At 50.1% G+C, this 14,882-nt stretch overlaps 1 protein-coding gene across 3 annotated transcripts in view; it reads right to left on the bottom strand.

Annotated features, from left to right (window-relative positions):
* The window catches only part of Eri3 (ERI1 exoribonuclease family member 3), a 124,337-nt gene that overhangs the window by 9,198 nt on the left and 100,257 nt on the right, over positions 1–14,882 (bottom strand). The window lies entirely within an intron of this gene.

Genomic DNA, 14,882 nt, shown 5'->3' with positions numbered 1-14,882 from the left:
AGATATGCAGTCCTAAGAAAGACTAAAGTTTGGAACCACAGGGCCAAAAATGTGTCTGTGTCCCCATAGCCATGGCAGCCCTATGGCAGAGCCCCGACCCAGCCCCCTGGACCACTCAGTCTGGGCTCCCATTAGTGCTCCTCCCCTTGGATCATTAAATATGTATATCTTATTACACGCCTTGTTAGAGTATTGAGCTCTATTGACTGATGATAAATCCTGAGCCTCGTCCTGGCCGTAAATTTATCTGGAGATGATGAAGACTCAATAATCTAGTCAGGCAGATAATATCATCGGGCCTTAAAAAAGATCATTACATTATATGTCAGAATTAAAAGTGAAATACGCTGTAGTAACAGGGCGATGCTCTGGCCATTACCACAGATGCCCACCTCCCCCGGCCCATTCCCAGCCCTGCTGGAAGGGCTGAGCCGCTAGGGACTGCTATAGCTAGAAGTGGCAGAGTAGATCTAGGTAACCCATGGCCAAGCCTGAGGTCTGAAGGAAAGAGTTGACTGTCCAGAACAGCTGAACAGATCTAACAAACAGTCTGCTGAGACTCGGATCTCCACCTCCGTTCTGCTCTAGTGTCCCCAGACTAGAGCTCTACCACGGTGTGTACCAGACAGCAGCAGCAGCAGCAGCAGGAGGAGGAGGAGGAAGAGGAATACGGAAAAAAGACAAGAACATACTTCCCTGATGGTTTCCCTTTATGGATCATTCCTAGAGTTCCCACAGACCATATTTGCTTTTATTTCACTGGCAGAGCTCAGAGACAGGACACTTCAGCCAGACATGTTGGCATAGTTCTTGGGAGATTGGGTCTACAAAGTGAGAATCCCATCTCAGACAACCCCAGAGTCTGAAAGACAGCCAAACTGAGTATACACTGATGCCCTGATTTCAGAAGGTTCTAGCCAGTCTGAGGATGAAGGGGGATTGATACTGCATGTGTTCTAGGTCCTTTCTGTCCTTAGAACAGAATGGACAACTAACTACCTTTAGAACTTGGATTTCAGGGTTCATCATATCCGACTTTTTCTTGTCAATGTTCTCAACTTTGTCCTTCTTTTCTTTGGCTATCCTGGCCTGAAAGAGCCCAAGCTGCTTCTCTAGGCTCACATCTTGGTTTTGTGTGGAGAGATTCACATTACAGACTGGTGTCACCATGAGACCCTCACCATTCCCTGGGGTACATAAACTGCCCAAGCAACCCCAAGACTCCTGCCCAGTGTGAGCACTTACCTTTAGCCCTCAGGTCGACAAGCTCCTGCCTTCCACACAGAGCTCAATCTACCAGTCAAGTACTCTACTCTACCTCTCATTCCCAAATGGACACATACTTGATCTGTCTGCATGTCGCCATAGGGGACCAATCCTGCTATCCCCTCCAAAGCTGATTTATCCACTTCACTTCATGCTGTAGTCTAAGCCAGCACGCCCACTCTCCTGAGGCCCTAGGATCCAGCCCTAGTGGTTTCCAGCTCAGACTCTGTGGAGTCAGTGTCCATTTAATGCCTCTCCCAGGTGGCTGGTGCCTCAGGCTTAGGGTCTCCTTTCCTTGTCTCCCATCTTACAACCTGTTTTATCAAAGCTGTCTTCTCTAATGATCAGGCCACCTCTCACGGATGGGGCTTCTTAGGCTTGAATTTTAATTTATTTATTATTTATGTGGTTTTGCCTATATGTCTATATACCATTTATGTTCTTGGTGCCCATGGAAGCCACACAGGGCACTGACCCTAGCGTTACCATTTGATTGTGCAACATCAATCATATGGGCTCTAGGGTTCGAACCTGCTTCTGAAAGAGCGACCAGTGCTTTAACTGCTGAGCTAGCTCCCTGCCCTTTCTGTTTGGCTTGTACTCACTCTCTGGCTGTGGCTTTGGTGGAATTATCACTTCTTTCCATGCCATCCTACTGGCTCCTATGAGCACTTGTTCTTCTGCACACTCCTCAAACGTGCTGCTCAAAGTTGTCACTGAACGCTTTCTTCTCTCTCCTTAAGCAGAATTACCTACCCTGACGACCCTTGGGGCCCGAGCTGTCCAATAGCCTCTCAGTGTACTCTTACCACCACCGCTCTTCTGGGCAAAAGCAACACTACTGCCATTCTTTCTACAATGCTCTATTTTAAACCGTGATTCTAGTCATTTAACGCCATCTTAAACACCTTCAGTGACACTGGAGTAGAACAGAGAAAGGATGGACACCATGGTCAAACTGAAACAGGGCCAACACTAAACCTGCTAATGCTGACAACTGAACTATGGTTAAAGATGTCAACAGGAGTTAAGCTAGGTAAGTGAAAAATAGAAACTTGCCTGCAAGGAGCCTGGGAATGTAGCTCAGTAGAGTGTTTGCCTATCACACATGGAGATCTAGGTTCAATCCACAGCATGGAATACCAGCTGTGGTGGCACACTCCTAAATCCCCAGTCCATGTGAGACAGAGGCAGGAGGTCACACATCAAGGCTAATCTGGCTACATAGGCCATAATCTGGTTCCATAAGCAGCCAGGGCTACATAGTGAGAGGTGAGATCCCATCCTTTTTTTTTTTTAAAGGGGGGAAGAAAAAGAAAAGAATTAAAGAAGGAAGGTCAGAGATGGATGTGGCGGCACATGCCTTTTATCCCAACACTGCGGAGGCAGAGGCAGGTGGATCTATACTATTTGCAAGTCAGCAGACCAGTCCCACTGAGGAAGTTCTAGGACAGCCAGAATTCTCTAGAGACCTTGTCTCACCCCCAACCCCCATCTCTACAACAACACACCAAAAGACAAAAGAACCAAGAATAAAGGTCAGGCATGGTGGTGCACAGGTTCAAGTCCAGCATTTGGAAAGTAGAAGGAAGTCATAAATTCAAGGGAAAGGTTATATGAAACCTTGGAAGCAACTACCACTTTCCAGGTAGTCATCGCCTACATTGCTATTCCTATGAAAACACCTAAACTTCTCTACAAAAATTTGGGACCCTGGCCATGTTTATCCCTCTGGCCTTGTCTCTTAGGTGTACAGCCCTTTTCACATGCTCTTCTTTGTCTAGAAGCCAACTTCCCATCCAGTATTCTTCTTCTTCCCTGGGACCCAGGCCTGTTCATCTCCCTGTGGATTATCATACCTTAGACCCATGTCTGTGTAAGGATGGGCTCGCTTACCACGACTGCTTCTGACACATCCTGCTAGACAATATACTACTTGAGGGGTTATTTACACAGAGACCCCTCAGTGTGTGTGTGTGTGTGTGTGTGTGTGTGTGTGTGTGTGTGTGTACACATGCGTAAAGTAGAAGGAAGGGAAAAGCATGGGCCCAGGATTACAGATGCACCTTCTCCAGCCTGACATCTGCCATTCCAAATCCTTTACATGTCCCGGCTCTGAGTCTAAGTCATGGTCCTCGTGTCCAGCTTCTAAGGTGAAGGACGGCTGTTCTTCTTTGCCTCCAGTCCTTCGTAGCATCTTGGCTTTCTCAAGACTATGTCAGCAGACTTCCATGGAAGGACCTCATCAGCAAAGTAGGAATAGTGGTGCTGGTGGTACCCAGTCCTAGGCAGAAATGCTCTAGAGAACAGCTTAGCTGTGCTTAGGGACTCTGGGGATGGGGGTGGGGGGCGCTGGCCTTTCTAAGCACAGTCCCACCTGGTAAATATTTTATCCTCAAGCTGCTCAGCTAATCCTTATTAATTTCAATACGCTGCCTTGCCTGGCTTGGCTCCCAATGCATTATTTATCCCCTTTGTTTGTTTGTCGCTAACAGGTGGGCCCCAGTGGAGGAGCTGACTGGGGACAAGCCCACTCTATCACAGTGTGGCTGTGAATTAATCATGAGGACTAATGGGAGTCACCTCAGCTACAGGCACTTCCCTAGTTACCTTGGCTGTGTTAGCACCCAGAGGTGGGCCAGGGCCATCTCAACTCCATTTAACTCAATTCAAAACAGCACATTTTATTTATTATCCGCCTACCCTTGTCAAGCACTGTGCTATGCTTTGGGGATACAAGATGAAAAACAACAACAACAAACCCCAAGTTCTTGCCCTCAGGAAACTCATGGTCTAGTAGGGGAGAGGTGTCAGACACCTTCTGAGCCAGTGAGTCTTAATTATAATGGTGACTAAATGCTGCAAAGAGGGGGTACAGGGCGCTGTGGGAAAGCGCATGTGGGAGAAGAGAATCTGGCCAACGAGTCTAGGAGTTAAGGAAGGCTTCTCTTGAGGAAGGAAACTTAAACTGAGCCCTGAAGGATAGCCCAAAGTCACTTAGGCCAAGGGGGTATGATGTAGAGCTGAGTAAAAGAAAATATAGGTTAGAAAAAAAATCACTGAAGTGAAGTAGTCAGGTGTAGGGGAGGAGGTGGTGTGTGGAGGTAAGAAAGGTCAGCAGGGGGTTGGAGAGATGGCTCAGCAGTTAAGATCATTGACTGCTCTTGAAGAGGTCCTGAGTTCAATTCTCAGCAACCACACGGTGGCTCACAACCATCTGTAAAGGGATCTGACGCCCTCTTCTGGTGTGTCTGAAGACAGCTACAGTGTACTATTAGACATTAAAAAAAAAAAAAAAAAACTTAAAAAAAAAAAAGTCAGCAGTTGTACGGGGTACAGAGAGCTTCCATGCACACGATCAGCCTGTATCCTGCTGTTTTTCACTATGACCACAGTGATATTAACACACATTCACAACACCTGGGCTGCTTTCCAAAGCTGGATTCTAGACTTTGTACGTAAGCCTCTTGTCTATGGTATGAGGCTCACTCCTCCAAAGGCTTGATGCTCTGCTGGCTGCTGCTTGTGCACCCTGCAAATAGCAGTCAGGGTCACTAAACTCCAGTTGTATACAAATCAGCGAATACAGGTGAGCACGTGGTCTGGTCCTTATGAGGTAGCTTATTGTACCTGTCATCTCCTTGAAGGCTAGGGAGTCCCCCTTGAAGGACTGAATGTGGTCCATTAGCCCTAGGAAGGTCCCAGGCAAAGATCACAACATTGGAGATTCAGCCAAAAGAGGTTACCTCACCTCCTAGAAATAACTGCTCTTGTCTGAGGCTGTTTGGTGTGGACCTAGAAGATTCTGGCAAATGTTCTCTAAATAAACTGAACAAAGTAAAAGCCCAGCATCACCTCTAAGGGTCTTTCCCTAAACACCCCCCTCAGAAACCTTCACAGAAATCCAACCAAGGGGCCAGCACACTTCCGGGACTCCGTGAGCCCCGACAAGTCACTGTGAACCCAGGGAGGACGAGACAGAAGCTCTGATGGCAAGAATGACTTGCCCAGGACCACTAGACCTCGACTGCATTAGCCTTGTCAACATACAAGGCCTACTGTCTATGTGGGCACTTCCCTCGGGATCTTGCTTGATGACCGAGGGCCCTAGCTACTGAGAACAAAGCTAAAAGCCCTGGCTTCTGAAGCACGCACCACTCTGTGAAAGCATGGGCCTCACCGTGCACATGCTCAGGGTTTGTAATTCTATTCAAAGTGGCCACTTGGAAAATCTATATGTCTCCAGGCTCCCCGTACATCATGGTGTCAAGTCCTGATGCAGAGGCATCCATCAGCAGCTCCCAAATGCCACGCATGGTCTGTGTACCACATTCCTGATCCCTCCTTGGATCTCACTGCTCTGGCTTAGCCTGACCTGTTTGAGGGCTTATAACTGCTGGCTTGGCCAGCCTCCTTTGCCACCCTCAGACTCAGCCTGTGGTTCCCCTCACCCCAGCTACTGGCTTTGCTTTACCTGTCTCTGCTCTCAGAGCTAGGCAGCCAGCTTGGAGGCAGCTTCGATAACTTGCTAACGTGCTGCCCATGCTGTTCTTAAAAATTTATGACTGTGCAACATGAAAAATCCGGCTGAGGAACCATCATTAGCAGAGCTGCCTCCCTCCCCCACCAGAGCTGCCCTCGTAAATTGAGATTTATGACTGTGGCGGGTGGGGGTTGAGGGGGGTGGTATGTGCTGTGGTAAGGATGTTGTGGAGGAGATCAATGAGGCAGCAGTGGGGCCTGGGGCTCCCCCATGCGGCAGCTCCAATTCACCACAGGCTGCAGTGATGACACCTTTGAGGCAGGTCTGGCCAGAGTGTCAGGATAGTATGGATGCTGGATTCGGCTTGGCAGTGGACCAGAGGGGTGGGGCCTAAGGCAATAGTGGCCTTCTCGGTCAGGCATTCATGTAGGAACAGACCCCAGAGTTCCTGGTGCTAAGCACTGTTTCCTTAGCCGTATTAGGGTAGCCTGGGAGGTCCTGCGTCAGCTTCCTGGGCCTGTGCAGCTCACTAGGAGAGTGGTTCTCAGCTTTCCTAGTGCTGCGACTCCTTAGTACACTGCCTCATACTGTGGTGGCCCCAACCATAAAGTCTTTTTCATTGCTACTTTATAACTGTAACTTTGCTATTGTATGGATCCTGATGTAAATATCTGATACTCCACCCCTATGAAAGGATCATTTGACGGCACCACCCCCTCCCCCTAAGAGTTGTGACCCACAGGTTAAGAACCACGAGAACACTGAAGAGAGGCAGAGGGCATGAGGGAGCCTCCCTCTGTCCCATTCCTGGGTAAGAAGTACAGGGAGACTGCAGGCATGTGTGTGCACAGGGTGGGCCTCCTCACACAGGAAAGACTAGGGCTGGAAGAGGTGATCCCACAGCGCCCACCCCCCAACTCTAGGCCCTCTGTTGGCTCCTCTCCACTTACTCCCCTGCTCACTTAGCCCTGTCAGCAAGGCCATTATGAAATTGGGGTTTCATTTACAGACTAATTAAACATTACAGCTTGTTCACAATTACAACGCGGGGATGAGGGAGTAACTAATTACGGAAGAAATGAGCTAACATTTGTCTCTGCTCCCACCCTCCCTTTCTCCACTGGCCCCCACAATCTGGCTTCATCTCTGTGGTCAGTACAAGCCTTGTTTATTTCCTAGGAGTGAGGAACTGGGAAAGCCTAGTCACTATTCCTCCTCAAATCCAACTGTTGTTCTCAATTATCCTGGGGGTGGGACTTGGCTCCTAGGGCTCTATGCAAGACAGACCCTGTCAATATGACTGAAGCATGCTAGGAGCCTTGTGACGGTATGTGTGGCTCTGACAGCTGGGGTGGAGGAGGCTCTGCTTTGGATTGCCAGGATGATAGTACTATTGGACACTATGAGTTTGGATCTTACACATGAGGATTTTGGAGTGATTGCTTAGATGTGATTGACCACGTATGTGCACAGGTGAACTATGTTTTCACCCTCCAGCCCCAGTACAGGACAGAAATAACTAAGTGGCTGTAGGTGGCGATGGGCAAAAGCTGGCCCAGGACATGCCCGAATAGCCTAGAGCCCATTTCCTTCCTACTGGGCAACACCACTCAGTCTCCTAACTCTGAAGTGGGAGAGAGGTGGAGCTTCTCTACTCTAGGGCTCCATGGGCCTGCGCTTGGCCTCTGGCCACATGCTCCCTCTAAGGTCCAAGGAGCCTCCTGGGGGCTTAGAGTGGCCCCTGTGGACAGGAGTCCTGGGGTCCTGCTGACCTGACACAGGGTTTAATATAGTAACATCGAGTATAAGCGTTTCCATCCTTCCTGCCTTTGGGCAGAAGAAGAAAGGAAAGAGGAGGGAGAGGAGGGAGTAGAGGGAGCCGGCTGAAGGGAGGCTTTGAGGCCTCAGAACTCACATCAAACAGCCGGATCTGGGCCTAATTGTCTGACCCCTGCCCCTGCCTTCAATCAGCTCTGCAGCTCCTGCCCGCCCCTTGCCTAACTAGCAGCCATGTTCTCCTCATTAGGACAAGTTCCCCTTGCACATATGTCCTCGGACATGTCCCCAGCACTCCCAGCTCCCAACCCTGCCTGGTGGGAGGGTACAGCAGGGACCCAATTTTGGAGGGGCCTCTGTGACAACTATACCCTAGCTGGCCCAAGCTGCATCAGCCCCTGTGCTTGGGATACAGGGCCTAGCACCACATGTTATGACAGGCTCCTGGGCTGTCTTGGTTGTTGGGTGTGTTCTATCCTCTGTGTGTCCCTGCAGTAATCCCACTATCTCAGACACACAGTCCCCAGGACAGGAACTATACAGCTTTTATCCCTGTGGCCTGGAATGGTGAGACCAGCGTGGCAGGGAATCAGAGACTAGGTCTGGGTCTATGTGCATAGACTAAGATCTGAAGAAACTCTTCTGCCCCCTGCCCACGACGTTTCATTCAGTGGATCCAGCTGTGATGGCATATGCAATGTTGGACAGGGGTGGCTGGTACTCAACTTCTACAGGGGAGACTGGGTTTAAATTCTAGCTCTCGTTCCCTTGTTTGGCAACCTGAGATGAACAACAACAAGCTTTCTGAGATTCTGTTTCCTCACAAATATCCCTGTAGCAGGGTGAAAGCTGTCTCAAGGTGCCTAGCTAATGCCAAGGACAGAAGCACCTAGCTTGCAGCCTAAACATAAAGGCAGGGATGTCACACAACTGCTCCAAGTTGAGGAGCAGAGCCTCATCTTAAGGAAGGCCTTACGGTCCTGGGTCAGATGAGGCAAGTCTTGAGGAATGGGGTTGTCACCTGTGTACTAAGGGCTGGAGAAGGCAGTCGCAAATACCCCTGAAGGTAGGCTGTGTGAGATGCTCTTGAGATTAATTCTCAGGGTGCAGGACCCATTCAGGACTCAGAGAGGGGCTGGTCGGCCCTAGGCCCTGACATTGTCTCTCACCTTAAACCAGTGTAATGACTTGCAAATATTGATGAAAAACGCAAACTACAGCAATTGTGTTTTTCAGGGAGTGAAGGTGGGGAGAAGGGATAAGGAGGAAAATAAACTGCAATGAAGTCCAGTTATCTCCCATCTGTAGCTGTTCCTAATCCCCTAGCCCAAAGGAATCCAATGCAGCCCCTTATCTGCCCTGTCAATCACTCAATCACCGCCCAGTGCTTGGTGGGCACCACATTCACACACATGCTCTCACAAACACAGGCACTCCACTGACTCTTGCTCCAACATTCCCGCCCACCCCCAGCCCATTACTCTTCTGAGTAGGAGCAGCAAGCACGCACAGGTCCTGCCAGATGGATGCAATTTGCATAATATCAGCAGTGAAGGCTGCAAGATCACCAGGGGTCAGGGCGCTGACATCCCCGCACAGTCTATCTGCAAGTGCTAATTTGGCCAGCATTGATCTGTCTTTCTGATTTCTTTGTCATTTACGTCTGCGATGGTCTGACAGGAGATACAGAGAGAGACAAGGGGAGGCCAAGCCAGCCTGGGGCTAAGAAGGAAGGGAACAAAGATCATACTGCACACACACACACACACACACACACACACTGGAACCTTCTTCCATCCATCAACTCACTCAAACCAGTTCTAACACACACACATGCTTAGGGGCCCCAAGGAGGTCTTGTTCAAGGAGGAAATTGTCCCTCACTCCCAGGGACCATCCAGATAGGAAGTGAAGACCCTGCTGGCACCCGGGTAATTATCCTTTATGGCCACCCACTTTCTGGATCTTCACTTTCTCAAGGCTACATCAGAAAGGAGATGGGCAGGGTAAGTATGGGGAAAGACACTCTAGTTCTGTTTCACAGTGAACAAGAAGCTGGCCCTCTGAGCAGTGACAGTGGCCAAGCCCAAAATAGCAATGGTGGTAGTGGTGAGACACAACTGAGGGCAGACAAGAGGAGAAATGTCAGCATCTACAGGGTCATTTGTAGCCTAGATGTGGGCTTCTGAATGTCGAGTCTACATATTACCTGCAGACTCCTCAGCCAGAGAGAGTCCTTACATTTTTCTCTGTCTTGTAAGGGGTTTAGCAGAGGGAAAAGAATGGCCAGATGGCTGAAAGGGAGGCAAAGACTGAAGCTCTTGAAAGCAAGAGTCCTCTGCAGAAAGGGGATCATGGTCACTGAGATGCAGAGGGATTTGAACATTCCCAGGGGTGCAACACCCCTCCCCCATGTTAGCCCTCCCCCTTCCCCTTCCTACTGTGGAGGAGCTGGGTGATCAGAAGGAACTCCCTGCTGGGCAAAAGGAGGGGCTGGTGTCCATGTGTGCTAATCCGGGCGGGCAAGGTCTTCAGAGAGACCTGGGAAACTTCAAGGAGGGGAAGCCAAAGCTGTACTGCAGCTGAGCTCATTAGCCAGCACCCCCCTCCCCGAGAGGAGGAGGGTGGGAGGCCCAGTGAGCTGGCGGCAGAGAAAAGGCTGTCACTGTCCTTTCTTCCTTTCGGTACAAGCATCTCCCTGAGCCTACGATTCTCCTGCAGTGACACCTCTCACGGGCACTAATGAGATCCATGCCACAGAGCTAATGCATTCTGACTGGACTCTGATAGACACCCTACTCATGTGGGGGAGACCACAGGCTAGTACTTCTTCCCACAGAGGGGCACCCTCCCCACTGCCACCACCTGCCAGCTTAGCTCTTGCCAAACTGTGCTGGGCAGCAAGCTCCCGAGAGTCCATTTGGTCTCTGGCCATGCCACCTGTGCCATGAGCCTCTGCAGGGCCCCCTCAGTCTCAGAGCAGAAAGGCTAAGACCGCAGGGCCAGCCCACCCAGCTGGGTATGGGAGCTGTTCACTTATTCTCCTAGCCAGCTGAAACCTGAAGTCTGTGGGCTCTGTCACAATAGCAGATTTGTCTGATCTTCCCTGTGCAGCTTTCAGAAAGGAAAGAAGGGAAGAAACCCAGACTCTGCTGCAGAGCCTCGTTTGGAAGATTCTAGTTTGGTTTGTTCTTTTTTGGTACTAGAGACTGAACCTAGGGCCTTGCTCTTGCTGGTAAGTGCTCTACCACTGAGTTATACCCCCAGCCTAAAGGACCCAGTTATTGCCCATAACAAATGATATCAAGATACCCTTCTTTATATGCTTAAGACGAGGGCCTGGAGATAGGCAGGATTCCCTGGGCCAAGAGGTAGAGAGCAAACTGTAGTGAGAGTAAGACGGTTCAGGACTGGAAGAGGCTGAGGTCAGCAGATGTGCAGTGTCTTCACAGGGCTGATGGACGGCAGGGCCTGCCTTGCCTTTCTTTCTCCAGCTGTTGCCCACACTCTGCAGGCCCAGAAGGTTCATGTGAGCTTACGGAGAATAGGGAGAGCCAGCAGGAGAGGGAGGCTGAGGGCACAGCTCAGCGGGCGAGGTGCTTTCCCTCAAGCATGAGGATCTGAATTTGAATCCCAGAACCCGTTTTGTTTTGTTTTGTTTTGTTTTTTGAGACAGGGTTGCTTTGTGTAACAGAGTCCTGTCTGTCCTCCTGGACTTGCTTTATAGACCAGGCTGGCCTTGAACTCAGAGATCCATCTGCCTGTCATCTAGCACCACACCTGGCTTGGTTTTTTTGTTTTGCTTTATTTTTTAAGTCAAAACAATCACAAAGTTCAACACTACAAAGGCGCAGCATTGGCAGGGCACGGGGATTGAGATGTTGGGCCATGCACTTGGGTATTTACTTAATCCTCAGATCACAGGCTATGGGACCTTGACCAACTCATGCCAGTTTCTTAGGAAGGGAAAGGCGAGGCCTACCTTCACATGACTGTTAGGCAAGTGAGTTTATGCAAAATGAGAGGAACACTTTGCTGACACGCTGATGAAATGAAAGAAAGGCAGACTACTCAGCAGTCACTGGGAGGCCACCCTGCCTTGGAGATAAACTAACTGAGGCGCTGTCAGAGCCACAGGGCGCTGCAGTTCAGCAGCTCTGCCACTGCAGCCTCATCTTGTACATCAGACTCCCAGGGCCAAACCCACCCAGCCCCACTAAACTGTCTTGCTCACAAGCCTCCAAAGCTTTCCTGCTTGGTGTTGCAGCATCTCTGGACCTTCCCTAGTCATTCCTGAACTGTGTCTCCTTCAGTCTCCAGTGCTGAGCTCAAAATTCGGCCTGAAATTTCTGTGGGTACCAAGCACCATGTCATCTAGACCAACATAATTCTTGTCTCATAGTAGATGCTAGGTAAACAGTTAATGGCTGAAACAAAGTTTAACCTGGTTCCTTGCCACGGCACCCCTCCTACCCCAGCCTGTCCCCAGCCCTCAGTGCTGCCCTGGCTCTTAATTACCTTTTTGTGCCTTTCTTTTGGTCTCCCAGCCCTGCAGACTCTTCATCAGTTCTCCCCAAACAAACCAGCAGAGCATTCTCAAAGCTCAAATCAGACCTGCCCCTCAAACACCTCAAGATACACAACCTGATTGGCCTTCCACCCACCTATGCTATCCCACAGCCTATCCCTGTCACCATACTATCCTCCTCCTGTCACCATACTTCACCAGCAAGCCTGCCTCCCTGCACTGTGAGCACCTGCACAGCATCAATGTCATATCCCCATGGCATTGGAAGAGCCAATCAGAACAGAGATGGCTAAGTGGTGGGATCTGTATAATTCTTGTCCAGCATCACCCAATGCTGCCTCATCCCCCACCCAACCATATACATACCATTCCCTACTCCAGCCTGGCAGCTCCTCACACAGTTAATTAGCACCATGTCACTGAGGACCAGCCTGAGTGGCCAGTGACAGGAGCTGACCCCTGACCCCAGGGCTGGGAAGCAGTCCACATCAAACTCTTACAGCGCGACCCTTTTAGCACGCACAGTAACTCGGGGCACCGCCAGCTGAAGCTCATTAAAGCTGTCTCTTTGGTGCGAGGGCCATTAACCTCACTGCTCAAAACCCACGCCTCCCCTCCCTGCCTCTCCCAGCCCAATTAATGCCCTCCATGCTCCCTCCTTTCCAAGCACCCTTACCCACACCTCAGAGCTAGCCAGGAGCTGGCAGGGCTGCCCTCTTCATTCAGACTGCAGAGACCAAGTGCCAAGAAGAGCCAGTGCCCTGGCAGCCTCTGCCATTGGCAAAACCATAGAGGGCACTCCCTGAGCACCTACCTTGGGATAGGCCTAATTCGAGCCTTTCCCTGGGCTCCTTGCTGGCCCCTCCCACTGTCCCCGAAGGCTGGCAGCACTGCCCCTCAGCTGAGGGCTCAGGGATCTACACAGTAAAGCTACAACTGTTTCTGGCTTCATTGTTACTCAGAGCCATGAGCCAGAGGGAAAAAATGTTCTTCTTTAAAGGCCAGGCCACTTCAGGAGTCCAAACCCAGGAGAACAGACAATGGAGGAATCACTCAAGAGGCAACTGGTGAAAGGTGTCCTCCTCACAAATACACCCTAGTGCAGACGTAGAGAAGCAGAGCTTCACTCAAGGCTGTAGAGGCCGTCTCACCACAGGCTTCCAACAGACTCCATTGCTGCTGCTCTCCTTCCTTGAATTGATGTAAGCCTTCTCAGTGGTCCTACTCTCCCTGGCCTCTCCCTTTTCCATCACTCATCCACTGAGTCATTTATTTATCTACTTTTCATCCATCTAGCTACAAGATTTTATTGAGCAACTAGTAAGTGCTAGCTCTGTGCAGCACACACTGCTCCCCTGATTCTGAATCAGAGCTCTGATCACATCACTCTTTCATCTTCTAACGACACCCCCCCCCCCCCCCCCCCCCCCCCCCCCCCCCCCCCCCCCCACCCCCCTGCCGCCAATATTCCAGGAAGGAAGAATTGCCTTTAACTAGCATTCAAGGCCCTGCTTCTAGCTGTCTGCTATGCTTTCTATTCTAGTCTTAGGAAACACTTACTGATGTCTGCTGGACTCTTTCAGGCCTTCAGGCTTCCTTTGTACACACATTTTCTCTGCTTTGTTTTTCTACCTAGAAAACTTATTTATCATTCAAAGATCCCAACTCAAGTGTGTGTTTGTTTGTAGTAAATTTTCTGTTCAACACTAAAGATTTATCACCTATTGGGTTTGGTGTCTCCTTTAGGCTGCATGGAAACATTTCTATGAGAAAGAACAGCCATTAGAGCAGGGTACCCCCAGAGCCCCAGGATTCCTGTCTCCCTGGCACCTAGGAATGATAGAGGGAATCCCAGGAATCACTGTGATACAGATGAAGTCGAAGCTACCCTGGCGACCGAGAACAGGGAAACTTCCCTGGTGGTAATCCAGACATTCCTACCACAGCTCACAGCTCAGCACCTGATGGCAAGCACGCATTTCAGGCTCTGCCCCTCCTTAGCATGTTCAGCACCTACTGGGCACTGGCAGGTGGATAAATGAATAAAGGGGCTAATCTGGACCAAGTGCTGGGACCTTCTACCATTCTGATGTCTCTCTCTAGCTCCTTCTGATGATGATACCTTGTCAAAAGTAATCAAGTTTTAATAAGGTCATGGCACCACCCACAATCCACCCTGGCTCTCTCCATCCCTTGGAACAATGCCTGCAGCTGGTCATTTCTGTTCCTTGGAAGCATCTGCACACATACACACAAAATAAGAGACACAGAAAGAGACTTTTTTCTGACAGTTACCCACAGGCCGGTGGTTGTTTCCATAATCAGACACAGGCCGTCAAATCAACATGGATGTACTGTTAGGCATACACTCTTCTAACAGGCATGCACAAAGATGGATACCTTATACTCGCTGTCACAGACAACATGATACTCACACACACATATTCACACTGATGTATCAGAAGCTTACAGAGCTGCCAACTCTGTGGAATTGCAGCCACTCCAGTTTCTCCCAAGCAGAAATCCCAAGGGTTACCCCACCTGTTACCCCAAGTGGCCCCTCCCAACCCAGGCACTGCTCAGTGGAGGCTGCTGATCCTGTGGGGGAGTCAATACCCTGTGGACGAAGTCATCGGTCAGAAGGACCTAGACTAATTAAAAGCTGGTGAGGTTTAAATAATTCATCTCCTTAACTCCCATTGATCGTCCAGTTTAGTGGCCACAGACTTGAAACAATATTAAACAGCCTCCTCCAGCTCCACAGGGGGGTGGGTAAGCTGACATGTACCCAAATCCCTGAGGACACTGTGCAGGAGGGATAAGGGACAG

This window comes from Mus caroli, chromosome 4, assembly GCF_900094665.2.
Source record: "Mus caroli chromosome 4, CAROLI_EIJ_v1.1, whole genome shotgun sequence".
Classification (NCBI taxonomy): Eukaryota; Metazoa; Chordata; class Mammalia; order Rodentia; family Muridae; genus Mus; species Mus caroli.
Note: the sequence above shows the minus strand (reverse complement) of the source record. Positions and strands in the feature narration are given on the sequence as shown.